At 40.5% G+C, this 20103-nt stretch overlaps 1 protein-coding gene and 1 pseudogene across 1 annotated transcript in view; one reads left to right on the forward strand and one right to left on the reverse strand.

Moving 5' to 3' along the window:
• The window catches only part of PPP6R3 (protein phosphatase 6 regulatory subunit 3), a 126208-nt gene that overhangs the window by 4327 nt on the left and 101778 nt on the right, over positions 1-20103 (forward strand). The window contains exon 3 of the mRNA XM_032641257.1: positions 17480-17577. The gene's annotated coding sequence lies outside the window, so the exon portion shown is untranslated. The remainder of the gene's footprint in view (positions 1-17479; positions 17578-20103) is intronic.
• Positions 14169-15031, reverse strand: LOC116758445 (annotated as a pseudogene).

Below are 20103 nucleotides of genomic sequence, written 5' to 3' on the forward strand. Positions count from 1 at the left end.
AAGCAGTGCCTCTCTTCCCGTGCTGGTGAAGCTGCTTTGCAGTGACAAATAGGATTGACCTATATTGTCTTTTGCTCCATAGATGTTGGTTGCAACATCTTGATCAGACTTGAAACACTGACTTTTCCCATACTGATCAGAGGCTTGGTGTAGGTTCATGCTAAACATCTTGAGCATCCTTGAAATCCATGGTGCTTCCAGTGGGAATGGATTTTTTCCTGCTGCAGTCTGGATCGAGGTTGACTGTAGATTTGACTTTGACTTTGGCTTGCATTTAGTTGCCACGGAAACCCCCTTTCCTTCTCCCTCCCCCTTTATTTTTCTTTACTGGGAGGGGAGAGAGAGTTACTAGTCAATGCCCAGTTTCAGGTTTTGAATGATTATGAACTGACATCTGGGTACCAGGTAGATTGGCTGGACGGTAAAGAAGCAAGTAAAAGGGAATCTTGGCAGTACTCGAAAGGCTTCTTAACCTTAACTAGGACATTTTTGTGTCACAGACTTTGCAGAGATCTGGGGTTACTCTGAGTAGAGGAGGTTTACTACTTCTCACTTCTGCTGGCTAGTGTTGATCTGTTTTATTAAGTATTAGTGAAGACTACACAATCGACTGATTTTATACAAATAAAGTTTGATAGGTTCTGAACATCTTTTTACTGATATAAGGAGACTCTGATTTTGTATTTCTCAACAACTCTGGAGAAAACTAGGGTATTACTAATTCCAAAATATCTTACAGCAGTAATATGTATTGACTTGGAATGGTTTGTGTACACCAGATGCTGACTGCCCTGAAATCTGGTGGCCCAAAGGAAAGATGAATGAGATTGTTTTTTTGAAACATTAGGCAGCCGAACTAAAAAGGCGGCAATAAATAAATAAATAAGTAAAAGCAAGTAAGCCTGCAGAAGTAAAAGTATGACTGAATGTTGAGTCAGACTTGGAGAAAGCTGTGTGGATTGCTAGTGGGAGCCTGGAGTTCCCTGGACCTGGATGTAAATCTGAACAATAATGCTGGTGTCAACAGTAATGCGACACACTGACAAGGAGAGAAAGGGGAGCTTGCCTGAGAATGCATGGCCCTCTGAGACCCTATCAGGGTGAGTAGGCAGCAGTTACACTAGCCACTAAGGCACACTCCGGGGTGGCCTCTTCTATCCCGTAAGGCTTAGTGTAGTCAGTAGGCATTGGCTGGACCTTGGTGAAATCTGGGCCTTCAGTCCCCAGATGAGGCAGTGGTGCGAGGAACATTGACAAGTATTGACTTGAGTGGCTGTTTGGGGCTTCCTTTTATGAGAATCATGGTTTTGGAGGTCACTGATTATTAGAGAAAGATTTAGGTCATTCTGGAAAATGGACCTGTAGGCAGCAGAGAAATCTCAGTTCCTGGGTGATTCCTTAGGGTTTCGGTGGCCCCAATAGACCGTAATTTCAAATGTCATTTGTTTCAACAATAACATCATAGCTGGAACTCAGGCGAGTTAAGAATAAACACAACATTGTAAATCAACTATACTCCAATAAAAATTTAAAGAAAAAAGAATAAATGGTTAACTTCTGAGTTGGTGTTTTGTTTGTTGTTGTTGTTTGTTTTTTAGTGGTAGTACATATCTGTTTTTGTCATTGTAGTAGATGAGGGAGTGTAGTGTCTCCTGGTTTACTTTTGTTGACTTAGAGATACATAGGGTTTCTGTTGCCTCTGGACAGTGGGCAGGTCACATCTGCCTCTGTTGCCTGTGATGAGACCCAATCCCTTCTGATTAAACAATACTCTCTGAATCACCCCCTTCCCCCCTTTCTACTGTGGACCTCTCATCCTTGATTTATTATACTCTTAGATGGATACAGCAGCTATGTATTTGGCACCTATCATAGGGATAGTATTTTAAGCTAAGGAAGTTTTCACAGATTAATATCTGTTCTCTGTTCTCAATTCAGAGTGTCTTGTGGAGGTCAAGAGTGCACAGGAGCTAAAATAGCTGACTTTGAGTTCTGGCTTCCACAGTCTTCCAGCTGTGTAATCATAATGTTAGATGACATCTCTGTTCCTTTGTTTCCTGTTTGTGAAATGAATATTAAATATAAACGAACTAGCACAATGCCTAGTACACAGTAATATTTGTTTTAATATTACTGTTATCAGTCTTCTTCCTAATAACAATAGAAATAAGTTCAGAGATGAATAATAAAAGCTTCAGTGAAATGCCCTGAAAAAGTGAAATGGAGTATTATGGCATCATAGAGGACCTTCGAGGTCTAACTAGCTGCCCTGGGGAAGTATAGGATGATGGCGAAGCGGGTGAGGGCAGGTTGTAGAGGAGGGCAGGTTGTAGAGTTCGGTGGTAGTGTTGTTGTTGTCTTCCTTTTCCTCCCAAATTTGGATTATGTTATATAGATTTTATTTGCTAAAATGTGATAATATTTTCTTACTGGGGTGGGAGTAGAGATCATAAATTTGAGGTTTTGCACTTTGCTTTCTAAAATATTCATCTTTAAAATCTCTCTGCTGCTTTAAGACAGTATAAAAACCCCGTTTGCTTTGGAATCCCTCGTGTTATATGGAACCATATTTTTTCAGTGTACTGTGCTCTTGGAGATAATCACATGTCTTGAAGGATCAATGTTTTGTTTTCGTTTTTAACTTTTATTTATTTATTTGACCGTGCCACGAGGCATGTGGGATCTAGTTCCCTAACCAGGGATCGAACCCATGCCCCCTGCAGTGGAAGCTCATAGTCTTAACCACTGGACCGCCAGGGAAGTCCTTGAGAGATCAGTGTTTTTTAACAGAAGATTGGCTCTTTTAAATTTTGCTTTCAGTTTCTTTTCAAATTTCACATTATAACCAGAGAACTCTTTTCTGTAAAGGGCCAGTCAGTAAATATGTTAGGCTTTGCTGGCTATATGGTCTCTAACTACTCGATTCTGCTGCTGTGGTGTAAAAGCAGCCACAGTCAACATGAAACACACGAAGGTGGGCTGTCTTATAGTAGAGTTTTATTTACAAAAACAGGTGGTGGGCTGGATTTGACCTGTCTTGCTCTAACCTGTTCTTTGTTTCAATTTTTAATGAGATCATATGTTCAAGGAGTATATGTCAGCATGGGTACAGATATTAAATGTTAAAACTACCAATTGTGCACCCACTGACCAGCTTAAGAAATGGAATGTTGCCACTACCTTTGGCTTCCTGTATGACCTCCCCGACCACTCCTACCTCTTCTGACCTCCCCAAAGCAAGGGCTGACCTGCATGTATCATTTTCTCGATTTACTTTATGGTGTTACCATCTGTGAATGTATCCTTATATAATATAACTTAATTTTTGCATGTCTTTATATAAATGGAATCATTTTGTTCTGTAATTCACCCCTCCCCTCTTACTGTTTTTGAGACTCATTTATTCAGATGGTTGAGTACTTATGTCTTAGGCGATAAAACATACGTTCTGATGCTGGCTATATTAGCAGTGAGCAAAGAAGACATTGTCCCTGTCCTCTGGAACTTACGTGTTGGTGGAGAAAGACAGTTAAAGACAGAAAGTCAAAGACACGGTAGTCATGTGGTGATACAGCTGGGAGCAAAGTCAAGCCAGGTGGGTGGGGGCTGTTTGCAGATTGAAATAAGGTGGTCAGGAGGGGCCTTCCTGAGACCTCTGAACACAGGAGGTGAGGCAGGGAGCCACGTGGCTCCGGGTGGGGGTGGGGTAAGGGGAGTCTCACAGGCAGAGTCCAGTGCACGTGAGGTGCTAAGAAGGGTTGTACCTGTTGTGTTGGAGGGACAGTAGAGAGCCAGGCTGGAGGGAGAGTGGCAGGAGAGAAAGTCGGGGGGGGGGGGGCGGGGGTGGGGTGGGGGTGGGGGGGGGTGGGCGCGGGAGCCAGTCACACAGGCAGTTGGGATTTTGTCTATTTCTCTGAATGAGATGGGAAGTGTTGTAGTGTTTTGAGCAGGGGTGTGATATGAGATCTGATTTATGTTTTTAAAAGGTTCCCCTGAAACCATGTTAAGAATAGCTGCCCCTCTGCTGCCCAGGATCCAACAAAACAATAATGGCAGCTTGGACTGACGGGGCACAAGGGTGGAAGTGAGGAGTGGTTGGATTCTGGGTGCATCTTGAAGGTCGGGCCAACAGGCTTTGTTGACAGATTGAATATAGCTGAGAGAACGGAGTGAAGGTGATACCGACCAGGGGTTTTTGCTTGCGGTCAAGGTGGTGGGAGGTGCAGGTTTGGAAGTAAGATCAAGAGCTGGGGTCTGGGCCTGTTGCATTTGTGACCGTCTTCGTTCGAGAGCCGACTGGAGCCACGTAGGGTTACGGCGTTCGGAGTTGAGGGGAGAGGTCTGGGCTGAGGATAGACATGTGAGAGTCCTCAGTGTTTTGATGACACTTAAAAGTCCTGATGTTGAGTGAGCGCACTGATGAATGAGGGCCGAGGCAGCAAGGAAAATGGGGACAGGCAGGCTCCCAGGTAGAGGAGAACCAGGTGGTCCTTGCATCTTTGAAGATGGGGGAGGTGTCGTCAAGGGGGAGGGAGTGAGAACCCACGCCCAGTGCTCCTGCTGTGCCCTCAGGTGAAATGAGGGCCCAGACTTGTCCTCTGGCTTTGGTGGCACGTGAGTCACTGATGACCTTGACAAGAGCAGTCCCCACACGGTGGTGCAGGAAGAGCCTGGAAGGGAGGGTTCACGAGGGATTGAGAGAAGAGGAGGGCAAGTAGAGAAAGCCCTTTTGTGGGCACTTGGCGCCATGCTAAAGGGAGAGTTGGGGTCCTGAGAAAGTTTGGTTGAGATGGCCGAAATTACAGCATTTTTGTACTGTTCGTGGGAAATGGTTCTGTACAGAATGAACACGTTGATGAAGCGGGAGAGGGGACATTTGCTGGGAATGGGCCCACGTGGAGCACCCGTATACTCTTCCTTGGTGAGATGAGGGAGAGCATAGTAGGGGAGCTGGCATGGTGGGAGCAGGGCCGTTTTCTTCTTTCTTTTTTTTCTCCGTGAAATAGGAGGATTTATCAGTAAAAATGAGGGTGAGTAGGGGCCGGTGGGTTGTGAGGAGAGAGGAGAAGGTACGCAGTATTCTATGGGAAGGTCAGAATGTGAATGGACTAGCCATGTGGAATGGCCTCCTGAGGGGAGCCATCCTTAGTTTAGAGTGAAAAAAGCAGTTGTGTTCTTTTTCCTGGGAGCAGAGTAGGCAGTGTTGCAGTTGTGGTTTACCCAGGCAAAAGTGGCAAAGCAAGAGAAGGTCAAGGGAGTGATTATAATGGTGAGGTATGGACTTGAAGCTGGGAAGTGAGGGAAGTGAGACCATGCAGATAACGAGTTTTGTCTACATTGATGTGTGTAGCTATAGTTTATTCCTTTTCACTTCTGTGTTCTATTTCAGACTGAATATCTCATTTTATTCTCTGTCCTATCATTGTAGGATAGGATTGTTTCCACTAAAGAAACAACGAGGCTTTGAACAAGTGCAAAAGCATTTCTCCAAGGTATGAAGCCTTGGAGAGAACTAGAATTGCAGGGTAGTGGGATCTGTACAGCTTTAACTTTAGTTAAAAATAGTTGAGCCAGTTTACCCTCCTACCAGCACTGTTGTTCTGCATCCTTGCCAACTCTTGGTATTGTCCGACTTCTTTGTATTTGCCAGATTGGTGGGTGTGAACTTACATCTCATTTTTAAATTAATAGCTTTATTGAGATGTAATTCACATATTACAATTTACCCACTTAGAGCGTACAATTTAATAGGTTTTAGTATATTCACAGAACTGTGTGATGATCACAGTCTAATGTTCGAACATTTCATCATCCTGAAAAGAAACCTTGTACCCATTAGCAGTGACTCTCCATTCCCACCTAACCTCTAGGCAACCACTAATGGACTTTCTGTGGATTTGCCTGTTCTGGACATTTCATGTAAATGGAATCATACAATATGTGGTCTTTTGTGACTAGCTTCTTCCACTTAGCATGTTTTCAAGGTTTATCCATGTTGTAGCATATTTCAGTATCAGTGTCATTTCATTTGATTGCTGAATAACATTCCATTGTATGGACATAGGACATGTTATTTATCCATTCATCAGTTGGTGCATGTTTGGATTGTTTCCACTTTTTGACTGTTGTGAACAGTACTGCTGTATACTGCTTATACATTTGTGTATAAGTCTTTGGAGGCGCATAGGTATTTATTTCTCTTGGTGTATACTAAGGAGTGGAATTGTTAGGTAATGTAACTGTGTTTAACATTTTGAAGACCTACCAAACTGTTTTCCAAAGTGACTGTACCATATTATATTCTCACCAACACTGTATCAGCGTTCTAATTTCTCCATGTCCTCACCAACATACATTATCTTCCCTTTAAAAAAAAAATGATTGCCATGCTAGTGAAGTGTGGTATCTCATTGTGATTTTGCCTTTCCTGAATGACTAATGCTGTTGAGCATCTTTTCATGTCCTTATTGGCTGTTTGTTTATCTTCTTTAGAGGAACGTCTGTTCAAGTAATTCTTTGGCCATTTTTATTAATTCATTTATTTCTGCATGGTTTTAATGTTCTTTCATATTACTACTGAAGTTGAGCATTTTTTTGGCTATTTGGATTTCTTCTTCTGTGAAATACCTGTTTGTCTTTTTTTTTTTTTTTTTTGCGGTATGCGGGCCTCTCACTGCTGTGGCCTCTGCCATTGCGGAGTACAGGCTCCAGATGCGCAGGCTCAGCGGCCATGGCTCACGGGCCCAGCCACTCCGCAGCACGTGGGATCTTCCCGGACCAGGACACGAACCCCTTTCCCCTGCATCGGCAGGCGGACTCTCAACCACTGCGCCACCAGGGAAGCCCTAAAAAAGTATTTTTTGAAAGCATGTAATAAAAGGGCAAAAATGGATCTTAATATCTTCTAATCTTTTCTTCTGTCCCTCATACTACCCAAGTAGAGGAGGAAATAGATTTTTTGGTTTATAGGTAGTGGTCTTTTAAAAAGTTTTATGTTTTTTTCTTTCTACAGGTCTTGCATTTGTTGTTGTTGTTGTTAGATTTTGGTTCTTTGGTTGCTTTATAGTTTTTGTTGCTGTTGTAAATTTTTTTTTAAGTTAAAAATTTCTCTTTGCTGGTAAATGGAAATGCAGATGACTTTATATGTGAGTCATATTCATTAACTTCTCTAACTTAATAATTTGCTTGTGGACTCTTGGGGGTTTTTATGTAGATAATCATCTAATCTTTGAATAATGACAGGTCATTTCTTTCCAGTCCTTTTACTTTTTATATCTTAACTCTAGTCTTAACTGCACTGCTTCATGGCAACCATCACCAGTGCCAAATATAAATGGTAATGGCGGGCATCTTTGTCATATTCCCGGTTTTAAGGGAAATGCTTTTATCTTTCACCATTAAATGTGTGGATACTTTTTTTTTTTCCTTTAACAGGTTGAGGAAGATTTCTTCAATCTTAGTTTATGGAGAAATTTAAAAACACATCACAAGTGGGCATTGCACTTAATTGAATGCATTTTCTACTTCTATTGGGATGATATTACAGTTTTTCTCCTTTAATCTGGTAATGTGAAAAATTGCTCTAAAAGGTAATATTGGAATTAATTTCACATTTCTGGGATAAATCCAGCTCAATCATGACATATTCTTTTTTTAAACAAAATTGTTCTTTTGTTTTTGGCTTTTTTTTTAAATTTTTTTTTTGCTGTACGCGGGCCTCTCACTGCTGTGGCCTCTCCGGTTGCGGTGCTCCGGACGTGCAGGCTCAGCGGCCATGGCTCACGGGCCCAGCCACTCCACGGCATGTGGGATCTTCCCGGACCGGGGCACAAACCTGTGTCCCCTGCATCGGCAGGTGGACTCCCAACCACTGCGCAACCAGGGAAGCCCGCATGTATTTTTTTTTTTTTTTTTTTTTTTTGACCTTGCCACTCGGCTTGCGGGATCTTAGTTCCTTGACCAGGGATTGAACTGTGGCCCCAGCAGTGAAAGTGCCGAGTCCTAGCCACTGGACTGCGAGGGAATTCCCTTAGATATTTTTTTTACTTGCTAATATCTTAGGATTTATGTATCTATGTTCATTGGTAAGATCTTTAACTTTCCTTTTTTGTATCAGCTCTATGAGTTTTGCTATCAAGGGTATTCTCAGTCTAATGAAATAAGCTGTAGTATTTGTATGTTTTTTTTCTCTTAGAGAGTTTGTATGTAAAATTGGAATTATCTATTCTTTCATTTTGATAAAACTTGCCTGTAAAACCATCAGGGCCTGGTGTTTTCTCTCTGAATTTAAAAATTACTGTCTTGGTTGCTTTAATATTTATAGGCTCATTAGAGTTTTCTTTTTCTTGAGTCACATTTGGTAATTTACATTTTTCTAAAACATTTATTTTGTCCGTGTTTTCAAATATATTGGCAGAAAATTATAATCTCTTATCTTTTGACTTCGCCTGATTTGTAATTAATTACTAATATTTAGTTTCTTAAACAAGGATTTTTAGCTCATTAATTTTCAGGTCTTTTGTGTACATGTATACATATATATGTAAATAAAGTAGTAACTACCCTTTAAATACTACTTTAGCTCCAATTCAGTAGTTTTGCTATGCAAAATTTTTATCTTTTAGTTCTGAATATCTTCACATTTTCATTTTGATTTCTTCTCTGCCTTAGAAATTTAGAAAGTGTATTAAAAAATGCTGATATATATTTAATTTATTTATTTATGGCTGCATTGGATCTTCATTGCTGTGCGCGGGCTTTCTCTAGTTGTGCCGAGTGGGGGCTACTCTTCGTTGTGGTGTGCAGGCTTCTCGTTGCGGTGGCTTCTCTTGTAGCAGAGTATGGGCTCTAGGCACAAGGGCTTCAGTAGTTGTGGCATACGGACTTAGTTGCTCCACGGCATGTGGGATCTTCTCGGACCAGGGCTCAAACCCATGTGCCCTGCGTTGGCAGGTGGATTCTTAACCACTGTGTCACCAGGGAAGCCCTGTATCTTTTAATCTTTGTTATTGATTGCTAACATACGTTGTGCTAATAAAATGTGGTCCAGTGTGATTTTGATTGTTTGAAATTGTTGAGGCTGTTTTAATGGTGTCTAGTTTGTGGCAAATTTTTATCAGTTTTCCATGTGTGTTTAAAAAGAATGGGCTTCCCTGGTGGCGCAGTGGTTGAGAGTCCGCCTGCCGATGCAGGGGACACGGGTTCGTGCCCCGGTCTGGGAAGATCCCACATGCCGCGGAGCGGCTGGGCCCGTGAGCCATGGCCGCTGAGCCTGCGCGTCCGGAGCCTGTCCTCCGCAGCGGGAGAGGCCACAACAGTGAGAGGCCCGCGTAACGCATAAAAAAAAAAAAAAAAAAAAAGAATGTGTTTCCAATTTTAAGGTCAGGTTTTCCCATGTCTATTGGATGAAACACATTAATTGAATTCACTTTCGAACTAGTGTCCTTAACTAATACTGTCTGCTTGTTCCATCAGTTACAGAGAGGGGTGTTGTTAAAATCCCATTGTGATGGAACATTTGTCAAATTCCTATAGTTCTCTCAATTTTTGCTTTCTATCTATACGTTTAGAATTGCTAAGTTTCCAGTGACTTGCACAGTTTGTCATTCTGTAACGAATCTGTGTTTCTAGGAACATTTTTTCCACTAAAATATATTTTGTCAGATATTGGCATAGCTGTACCAAGGGACTTTAGTTAATGTTTGCTTGGTATATATTTTTCTGCCCTTTAACTATCAAGTTTTGGTGTCCTTAATGTTTTAGGAGTGCCCTTTGAAAGCAGCACACAGCTAGATTGCATTTTTATAATTTGAGTTTAAGGTGGTTAGTCTATTTGCATTAGTTGTGATTGAAATATTTGGTTTATTTCTACTTTCGTATTTTGTGCTCTCTAATTGGGCTTTTTTTCTGTTCTTTTCCTTTTCTTGCCTATATATTGTGGGATTTTTTTCCTTCATTCCTGTCTGCTCTTTCTACCTACACCCAGTAAGAGATTAGACACTTCTTTTCTTGGTGATCTTAGACATTTCATATTTAACTTAAGGCCTGAAGTTAATTGATATCTTTACCCTTATAAGAATTTTCAAATGCTTTTAATCCCAGTTTATATGCAGCTATTGCCTAATTAGATTAGAACTAGAAGTGAGCTGTCAGTTGTTCCTTATCCAGGAATTTGAGGTATTCTGTGCCTAAAGTGCTCTTCATGTTGGCCAGTCCAGCAGATATGTTTAGTCTTTTTTTATTTTTAGATTGCTGGTATTACTTTTTATTTTCGATTGTTCTTTCGGCATCTTGCTACTTTTGAATAATCACGTACCAGATATTGTTTTGGATATGTGTCAGCATTCAAAAAACTTTAAGAATTGCAAGTAATACAGGCTGTTCATTTTTTAAAAATTCATTTTTATTTTTTGGCTGTGTTGGGTCTTCGTTGCTGCGCGTGGGCTTTCTCTAGTTGTGGCGAGCGGGGGCTACTCTTCGTTGTGGTGTGTGGGCTTCTCATTGCGGTGGCTTCTCTTGTGGAGCACGGGCTCTAGGTGCGCAGGCTTCAGTAGTTGTGGCTCGCGGGATTCAGTAGTTGTGGTGTGCAGGCTCAGCAGTTGTGGCTCACGGGCTGTAGAGCACAGGCTCAGTTGTTGTGGCACACGGGCTCTAGAGTGCAGGCTCAGTTGTCGTGGCGCACGGGCTTAGTTGCTCCGCGGCATGTGGGATCTTCCCCCACCAGGGCTCGAACCCGTGTCCCCTGCATTGGCAGGCAGATTCTTAACCACTGCGCCACGAGGGAAGTCCCAAGGATGTTCATTTTGTTAAGAGCTGGCAAATGTGATTGTTTTTTCCTCCTTTAAATGGAGTATTCCTGTGTCAATAAGGAATTTCTTAAAGATTTTCTGGTTCTTCATATTAATTAGCTCATTTTTATATCCAGAAATGGAAAGGATTTCAAGACTAGTTACCTTTTTAAAATGGGATCATTTGATTGCTAGGAAACGTCTATGTGAACTTTAAATGTGACTCTGGCCAAGTATAGAACACCAAAAACAATCTGGAAAAGGGATGTGGATCAAAATAGATTCTGAGCTGAATCTGTCTTTGCGAAAGGAAAAGAGTAGAGTTCAGCATTTATAATACGTGGCCTATCCTGAGGGAGAGGGGGGATGGTTTTATACTTATTTCTTTATATTAAGTCTTTTCTTACTCTGACTAGTAAATTAAAAGAGGCATGGAGGAACATACTAGCATAGGCTGGGCTGGGCTGGAACTCACTTTATGATAGTGTGGTTAGCAAGACTTGTAAATTGAGGAGAGTTAGGGGGTTTGGTGCCAGTGCTGCCGATGCCAGGAGTAAAGAGTTAATAACTACCTCTAGTCCTATCCGAGTAATGTTCAGTGAGGCCAAGGAGCTTGAAATGCATAGGTATTATAACCATTGTTTTCATCAAATTTCAAAAAATAAGAGTTTGATAATCTTCCAGGGCAACGAGGAAAGAATGAGAAAGAGTTGTAGGGGCACAGGGTAGAGAGAGAGCGAGCTGGTTTAGCAGAATTGTTGTGAGGATTAAAGTTAAGCGTTATTGGGCATGTTTATGTTTATCCCCTGAAAAAAGTAGAGTCCATTCCTGCCATTTACCATATTGTCAGGCTTAAAATTTTTCAATTTTTGGCATCAGTGACTGCTGAATTGCCTCTTGATTAGTGTAAACCTTCAGCAGCCTGCCCTTCTTACATACCTGCCTTACACTGGGTAGATGTAACTGTCTCTTCCTATTTTGTTTGCCCAGTGCCTGTTATTACGGTTGTCACTTGTGCTTGAGTCATTACTTGCATATTTTAACTCTTTTCACCTTAAGGTGAGTGTAGGATGTTCATCTTTTATATGAAGAAGGAACCTCTGGGAGGGAGGGAGGAGGTCTAGCCAGAATGATTTCGGGAAAGCATTGTTAAGTTGATGAGAACTGGATTGGAATCTTGGTTTGACTACTGAACTAGCTCTCTGACTTTGGGCAAATTATTTCACTTTCTGAGCCCCAGCTTCTTCCTATATAAAATGGAAGTAATATTAAAGTTCTCCTCCCTTTTCCATAGAAGATAACTTTGGGTAATTTGAGTTTGTAGGGTTTTTTTTTTTTTTCCCTTGCAAGTGTATTTATTAATGTAGAAGTCATAAACTTTCACAGACCAAGTGATTAAGGCTATGCTGATTTTGTTAATGGTTAATATTTTATGAACTCTTTCACTGGCTTTGGTTTTGAAATCTTGACTGGTAGTAGGATATTGTGAATTTTCTTTTTTACTCTGTTGCCGTTTTTCTGTTTAGAATAGAAGCCTTAGTTTCAAAAACTTAGTCAATGCATGATTATATTTGCTTTGAAAAAAAGTAAAAATAGGTAAGACTAAAATCTCTTCTGCTCACCTTCCCCCAGTTCTTTTCTGTCTTCTGCTGTTAATAGTTATGTCTATTTTTTTTTATTTTTTTTCTTTGTGTTTGTATTACTTATATATGTGCTTATAGAAACTATACAGTGTTAGGCATACACCTTTTTTTCTTATCATTCATCACTTTTCATTGAGTCCCATGCAGTACACAGAGATCTGCCTTCTTTTTAATTACTGGTATACTTTATAGCCATTTCCCATTTCAGTGGGCTTTAGATTTTTATTTTTAATCACAAAAAAATTGGGGTTGCTTTTATTTTTTTATTTTTCAATATAAATTTGTTTATTTTTGGCTACGTTGGGTCTTCACTGCTGTGCGTGGGCTTTCTCTAGTTGCGGTGAGCAGGGGCTACTCTTCGTTGCTGTGCGCGGGCTTCTCATTGCGGTGGCTTCTCTTTTGCCAAGCACAGGCTCTAGGCGCACGGGCTTCAGTAGTTGGGGCACGTGGGCTCTAGAGCGCAGGCTCAGTAGTTGTGGCACACGGGCCTCATTGCTCCGCTGCATGTGGGATCTTCCCGGACCAGGGCTCGAACTCATATCCCCTGCATTGGCAGGCAGATTCTTAACCACTGTGCCACCAGGGAAGCCCTGGCTTGCTTTTAGTTTGTTACAGTAAAGCACTTTGTTCTTAGAAGCTTCTAGAAGTTTAGTGTTTGGTACAGAAATAGGTAAAATACTAAATTATAAGCTGGCTTCTTTGCTTTATATCTTTACGTACAAAGTACAACTGTTAAGCAGTGGAAGGAAACCTTTTTTTAGAAAGCTTTTCTATTTATCTCCTTTTCAAATGATGTATAACATATATGACGTTTTTAAGCTCTACTATAAATGAACAGTGATTTAGCAAATCTTTTCTTTCTTGTTGTAGAATATGCATAACACAAATTTACATTTAACCATTTTTTTAAATTAATAAATTTTATTTCATAAGCAGTTTTAGGTTCACAGCAGAATTGAGGCAGAAGTACAGAGCCAGAAGCCTATATACTCCTTGTCTCCCCACGCGCCCCCCTCCAACCTCCATGAACCTGTGTTGACACATCATTATCACCCAAAGTCCGCACGTTACATTAGGTTCACTCTTAATGTTGTATGTTCTGTGGGTTTAGACAAATGTATGAAAGCACGTATCCACCATTGTAGTCTGTAGAACAGTTTCACTACCCTAAAAATCCTCTGGGCTTTGCCTGTTCATCCCTGCCTCAGACTTAACCCTTAACAACCACTAATCTTTTTTTTTCTTTCTTAATATTATATAATGAAAACAGGTGTATTTATAACTTCAGCATACTTCATAAAATCATTATTCACTGAAAATAGACAAATGTTTACAAAGAACATTTAACTTAAATTTCATAGTAGCTTATAAAATGGCACTTGAAAGAGTGACCTGTATAAGGAAATAAGAGTCTTGTCAAGAGACAGTAAACTATAAATATACCACAATGTTAAAAACCTCAGTGTCGGGCTTCCCTGGTGGCGCAGTGGTTGAGAGTCCGCCTGCCGATGCAGGGGACACGGGTTCGTGCCCCGGTGTGGGAGGATCCCACATGCCGCGGAGCGGCTGGGCCCGTGAGCCATGGCCACTGAGCCTGCGCGTCCGGAGCCTGTTGCTCCGCAACGGGAGAGGCCACAACAGTGAGAGGCCCGCGTACCGCAAAAAAAAAAAAAAAAACCTCAGTGTTCTATAAGAAATTCAATAAATATAACTTAATCTTTCTGGGGGGAAAGGTATTTAGCATTACAAATTTAAAGTACAGATTTTATATATGAATTCAATACGGAATACATTTAAACCTTACAGTGATACATAATCATCGTCTATCTTGTGGAAAACAATAAAAATATGCACTATTATGTATAAAATTGATAACTAATGAAAACAGATTGTATAGCACAGGGGACTCCACTCAATGCTTTGTGATGACCCAAATGGGAAGGAAATCCAAAAAAAGAGGGGATACATGTGTCCGTATAGCTGATTCACCCTGCTGCACAGAAGAAACCAACACAACGTTGTAAAGCAACTACACTCCAATTTAAAAAAAAAAAAGTAAATTGAAAGAAAAAAGAAAAAGAATAAAATTCTTAACCACACACAAAACAATTATATATTTTTTGAATATGCGTACATCAAACCAAAAGGTTAATTTTACTCTTTCCTTTATTGACAACTTTGGGTGCATTTTTAGGTTTTGGTTCCCAGAGGGCATTTATTCCAATGCCCTCTTGAAGCCGCGCCTCTGTCCAGGTCACCAGCCTTTTTCTTGTCTGCTATTTCCTTGACTCTGTTCATGTATACTCTGATTCTTTCCAGTTCCTGCTTTACTGGATGTTCCTTAGGATTGACTCCCTGAGTTGCCGCATATATCCAAAACATTGAATTTAATGTGTAAGCAGAAACTAAATCCACTTTTGCTTGTTTAAGTGGGTCCAACTTCTACAACAACTCATTTCTAGAAACACACATCATACTCTTCAGCATCTCATCCACAGCCCCAGTGGAATTCTCAAATGTTGATAAATATTCATGAATTTCTCCTGGATAGTCTTCATTAATCTCTTCATCTGCCATTATTATCAACTCTTAGGCCTTCCACTCCTGCCTCCCAGAAAGCAGTTGGCGGTGGTGACGTCAGTGGCACACAGGCTCTGCCCACAGCGAGCAGCGCTCTCCGATGACCTCACTAATCTTTTTAATGTCTCTATAGTTTTGCTTTTTCTAGAAAGAATTATAGTAGGAAACATGCAGTATTGTAGCCTTTTTAGACTGGCTTCTTTTGCTTAGTAATATACGTTTAAGGTTCCTCTGTGTCTTTTCACGGCTTGAGAGATCATTTCTTTTTAGTGCTGAGTAATATTCCATTGTTTGGTTGTACCAGTCTATGCACTCACCTACTGAAGGACATCTTGGTTGCCTTCGAGTTTTGGCAGTTAAGAAAAACCTGCCATAAACATCTGTGTGCAGGTTTTTGTGTGAACATAAGTTTTCAGTTCGTTTGAGTAAATACCAAGGAGCATGATTGGTCTCATAGAATGAGTTAGGAAGTATTCCTTCTGTTTCTGTCTTTTGGAAGAGATGATAGAGAATTGGTATAATTTTTTCTTTAAATGTTTGGTAGAATTCATCAGTAAACCCATTTGGACGTGATGCTTTCTGTTTTAGGTTATTAATAATTGATTCAATTTCTTTAATAGATGTAGACCTATTCAAACTGTATTCTTATGTGAGTTGTGACAGATTGTATCTGTCAAGGAGTTGGTCCATTTCATCTAGGTTATCAAATCTGTGGCTATAGAGTTGTTCATAATATTCTTTTATTATCCTTTTATTGTATATGGGATCTGTAGTGCTTCCCCTCTTTCATTTCTGATATTAGCAGTTTAGGTCTTCTTTCTTCCTTAGTCTGGAAAAAGTCTTATGAGTTTTATTGGGTTTTTCCAGCTATCTTTCTGTTACTGATTTCTAGTTTAATTGCATTGTGGTCTAAGGGCAGACATTGTATGATTTCTGTTCTTAATTTGTTAAGGTGTATTTCATAGAATGTCCATCTTGGTGCGTATTCCATGTGTGTTTGAGAAGAATGTGTGATTTGCTACTGCTGGATGAATTAGTCCATACATGTCAATTATATGGTTGATTGATGGTGCTGTTGAGTTCAGTTATGTCTTTATTGATTTTCTGCTTGCTGGATTTGTCTATTTCTGATAGAGGAGTGTTAAAGTCCCCAGTTACAATAGTAAATTCATCTATTTCTCCTTGCAGTTTTATCCTTTTTTGACTTGTATTTTGATGCTGTTGTTAACTGCATAACATTAAGGATTGTTATGTCTTCTTGGAGTATTGACCCCCTTTTCATTTTGTAATAACTCTTCTTATCACTGACAACTTTCTTTGCTCTGAAGTCTTCTCTGTCTAAAATTAATATAGCCACTCTCGGTTTTGTTTTTTTTTTTTTTTCCGGTACGTGGGCCTCTCACTGTTGTGGCCTCTCCCGTTGCGGACGGAGCACAGGCTCCGGACGCGCAGGCTCAGCGGCCATGGCTCACGGGCCCAGCCGCTCCGCAGCATGTGGGATCTTCCCGGAACGGGGTACGAACCCGTGTCCCCTGCATCGGCAGGCGGACTCTCAACCACTGCACCACCAGGGAAGCCCTCTCAGTTTGTTTTAATTAGTGTTAGTATGGTCTAGCTCTATCCCTTTACTATTAACCTATATGTGTCTCTGAATTTCAAGTGAGTTTCTTGTAGACAATATATGATATGCCCGGGTGTAGGTTTTTGTTTTTGTTGTTTTGCATTTATCCTGCTTGGTGTTCCCTGAGATTCCTGGATCTGTGGTTTGGTGTCCAACATTAATTTGGGGGAAATTCCCAGTCATTATTGCTTCAAATATTGTTTCTCTTCCTTTTCTCATTTCCTTCTGGTATTCCCATTGCATGTATGGTATACCTTTTGTAGTTGTTCCACAGCTCTTGGATATTTTGCACACCGCCCCCCCCCCCACCCCCCCCGTTTTTTTCCTCTTTGCTTTTCCATTTTGGAAGTTTCTAGTGTCGTATCTTCAGGCGCAGTTTCTTTCCTCAGCTATGTCCAGTCTACTAATGGGCCTATCAGAGGCATTCTTCATTTCTGTTACAGTATTTTTGGTCTGTAGCATTTCTTTTTGATTCTTTCTTAGAATTTTTATCTATTTGCATTATTTTATCCGTTATTGCATGTTGTCTGCCTTTTCCATTAAAGCTGTTAGCTTTCCTGGTTTGATAATTCCAGCATCTCTGGCATACATGACTGGTTCTGATGCTTGTTCAATCTCTTCAAACTGTTTTTTGTCTTTTTAGTATGCTTCGTCATCTTTTTTGAAAGGCAGACATGATGCACTGGTAAAAGGAACTGTGAAGAATAGACCTTTGGAAATGTAGTGGTAAATTGTCTGGGGAGGGGAAATGTTCCGTAGTGCTGTGATTCAGTCTCAGTCTTTTGGTGAGCCTGTGCCCCTGAACTGTGAACTTCATCGGTGCTTCTCTGCTTTTTTCCTTTTCTTAGGTGGTACAGGATGGCTAGAGTGGCCTGGAGTTGTGTACTTCCCTTTCCTCATGCGGAAGGTTAGAGGGGGCTGGAGTTGGATATTTCCCTTCCTCCAGGTAGGTTAGGTTCTGGTAAAACCTCAGTGGGTTAGGCTCTGGTAAAATAGTTTTTTTTTTGAAGTTGAGCTTTGTTAAGAACGGAATGTCCTGATATATTTCAAACTAGAAAAGAAAAGAAAAGAAAATGTTCTTTTCCCCCTCCCAGAAACATGAGGGGAGGGGAAAAGTCTGTTCACTCACCTACTGAAGGACCTGTTGGTTGCTTCCAAGTATTGGCAAGTATGGATAAAGCTGCCATAAACATCTGTGTGCAGGTTTTTGTGTGATCATAAGTTTTCAACTTCCTTGGGTAGATAGATACCAAGGAGCACGATTGCTGGATTGTATGGTAAGAATATGTTTAGTTTTGTAAGAAACTGCTAAACTGTCTTCCAAATGCCTGTACCATTTTGCACTTCCATCAGCAGTGATTGAGAGTTCCCTTCGCTCTACAGATCCTCACCAGCATTTGGTGTCAGTGTTTTGGACTTTGGCCATTCTAATTGGTGTGTCCAGTTGTTTTAATTTGCATGTTTTTGGTGACATAATGATGTGGGTCACATCTTTGTTAATGACTATATTTCAATGGATAGATAAAAGAACCTTGGTGCAGATAAAATCATTGTTATTCAGGTTCCATGTGTTTGTGGATGACCTGGATTGTTTATCCTGTGGTGGTCCCCACAGTGTCCTGTGACCTCTATATTTAGACATTTCTCTTTTTTTTTTCTGTTATAAACTCTTTGGACATTGTTATATATAAGACTTTTTTACTCAGGATAAATATCTTAGTATGAACTCATTAAAGCAGAGTAATTGGGTCAAGGAATGTATAGATTTTTAACACCCTTTGATGTCTATGGCCAGAAAAATTACCCCAGTTTATGCTTTTATCAGCAGTTCCAGCCAGTTTTATATTAATGTATATTTAAAATCTTTTTTATTAGGGGAAAATTTTAACACAAATATAGAATAGTGTAATGAACCCTCAGGTACTCAGCTCCAACAACCATAAACCCAAGGCCAGTCCTGCCCTACTTACTCCTTCAACCCCCACTTCTCTCCGGGATTGTTACTATTTTAGAACTCTATTGAATTGTAATAGAAATATAGAAGAGTACACATCATAAATGAAATTTTCACAGTCTGAAACCCACCTGGGTAATTGGGTCCCGGGTATCTCCTTTGTCCCCTTTCAGTCATACCCTCCTCTCTGCCTAGGGCAGCCAGTAAGTATCCTGATACTTAACTGCATTAAGTTTTGTTCCTTAAATAAATAGAATCTTATGGTATGTTCACTTGTGTCTGAGTTTTTCTCTTGACATTGTGTGTGAGATTGTTGGGGATATACCTAGAAGTGAAATTGCTAGGTCGTAGAGGTGTGCATATATTCCATTTTGGAAAACTGTGGCTGCATCTACTAAAGTGGCTGTACCAGATTACACTTCCCCCAGCAGTGTGTGACGTTCCGCTTACTCCATACTATCATTAATAGCTCATATCTTTCTTTCATGCTTTTCATTTTAGCTACACCCCTAGCTCTGTAGTGATACCTTACAGTAGTTTTAATTTGCACTAGTGAAGTCAGGCACCTTTTCATGCTGTTTTTGGTTGTTTAGTTATCCTTTTTCATTTTTACCTTTTTAAAATTTTATTGAACTATAGTTGATCTACAATGCTGTGTTAATTTCTGCTGCGCAACAAAGTGGCTCAGTTATACATAAGTATATACCCACACACACACATGCTTTTGCTTTTCCTTTTCTTTTCATTCATCATTCATTTATTTATTTTTGGCCATGCCACGCAGCATGTGGGATCTTACTTAGTTCCCCTACCGGGGATTGAACCTGTGCCCCCTGCAGTGGGAGCACGGAGTCTTAACCACTGGACCGCCAGAGAAATCCCAATATATACATTCTTTTTAATATTCTTTTCCATTATGGCTTATCACAGGTTATTGAATATAGTTCCCTGTGCTATACGGTAGGACCTTGTTGTTTATCCATCTTATATACAATATTTTGCATCTGCTAATCCCAAACTCTCAATCCTTCCCTTCCCCAACCCCCTAGTTATTCTTTTTTAACGAAGAGTAATATTTGTCTCCTTTTCTTTTGTTGGTTGCATTATCTGTTTTATCGTATTAACTCTCTGTTGCTTCATAGCAGTTATCCCCAAACTTAGTGGTTTATAGCACCAGTAAACATTTAATATCTCATAGTTTTTGTGGGTTAGGAACTTGGGAGCGACTTGGCTGGGCCATTTGGCTTGGATGTTATCAGCCTCTGAAGGCTTGACTGGAGTTGGAGGATCCTTCCCAAGGTGGCTCATTCACGTGCCTGGCAAGTTAGTCCTGGCTGTCGGTGGGAGGCCACAGTTCCTTTTCATGTAGGCCTTTGACAGGATTGCCGAAGTGTCCTGTCCCCAGGACATGGTGACTGACTTTCCCCTGAGAGAGTGATTTGAGAGAAATAGCACCAAGTGGAAGCTATCATTTGTATGACACAACCTCAAAAGTCTCAGTGCATTTAACAGCGGCCA

Source organism: Phocoena sinus, chromosome 8, assembly GCF_008692025.1.
Source record: "Phocoena sinus isolate mPhoSin1 chromosome 8, mPhoSin1.pri, whole genome shotgun sequence".
Taxonomy (NCBI): domain Eukaryota; kingdom Metazoa; phylum Chordata; class Mammalia; order Artiodactyla; family Phocoenidae; genus Phocoena; species Phocoena sinus.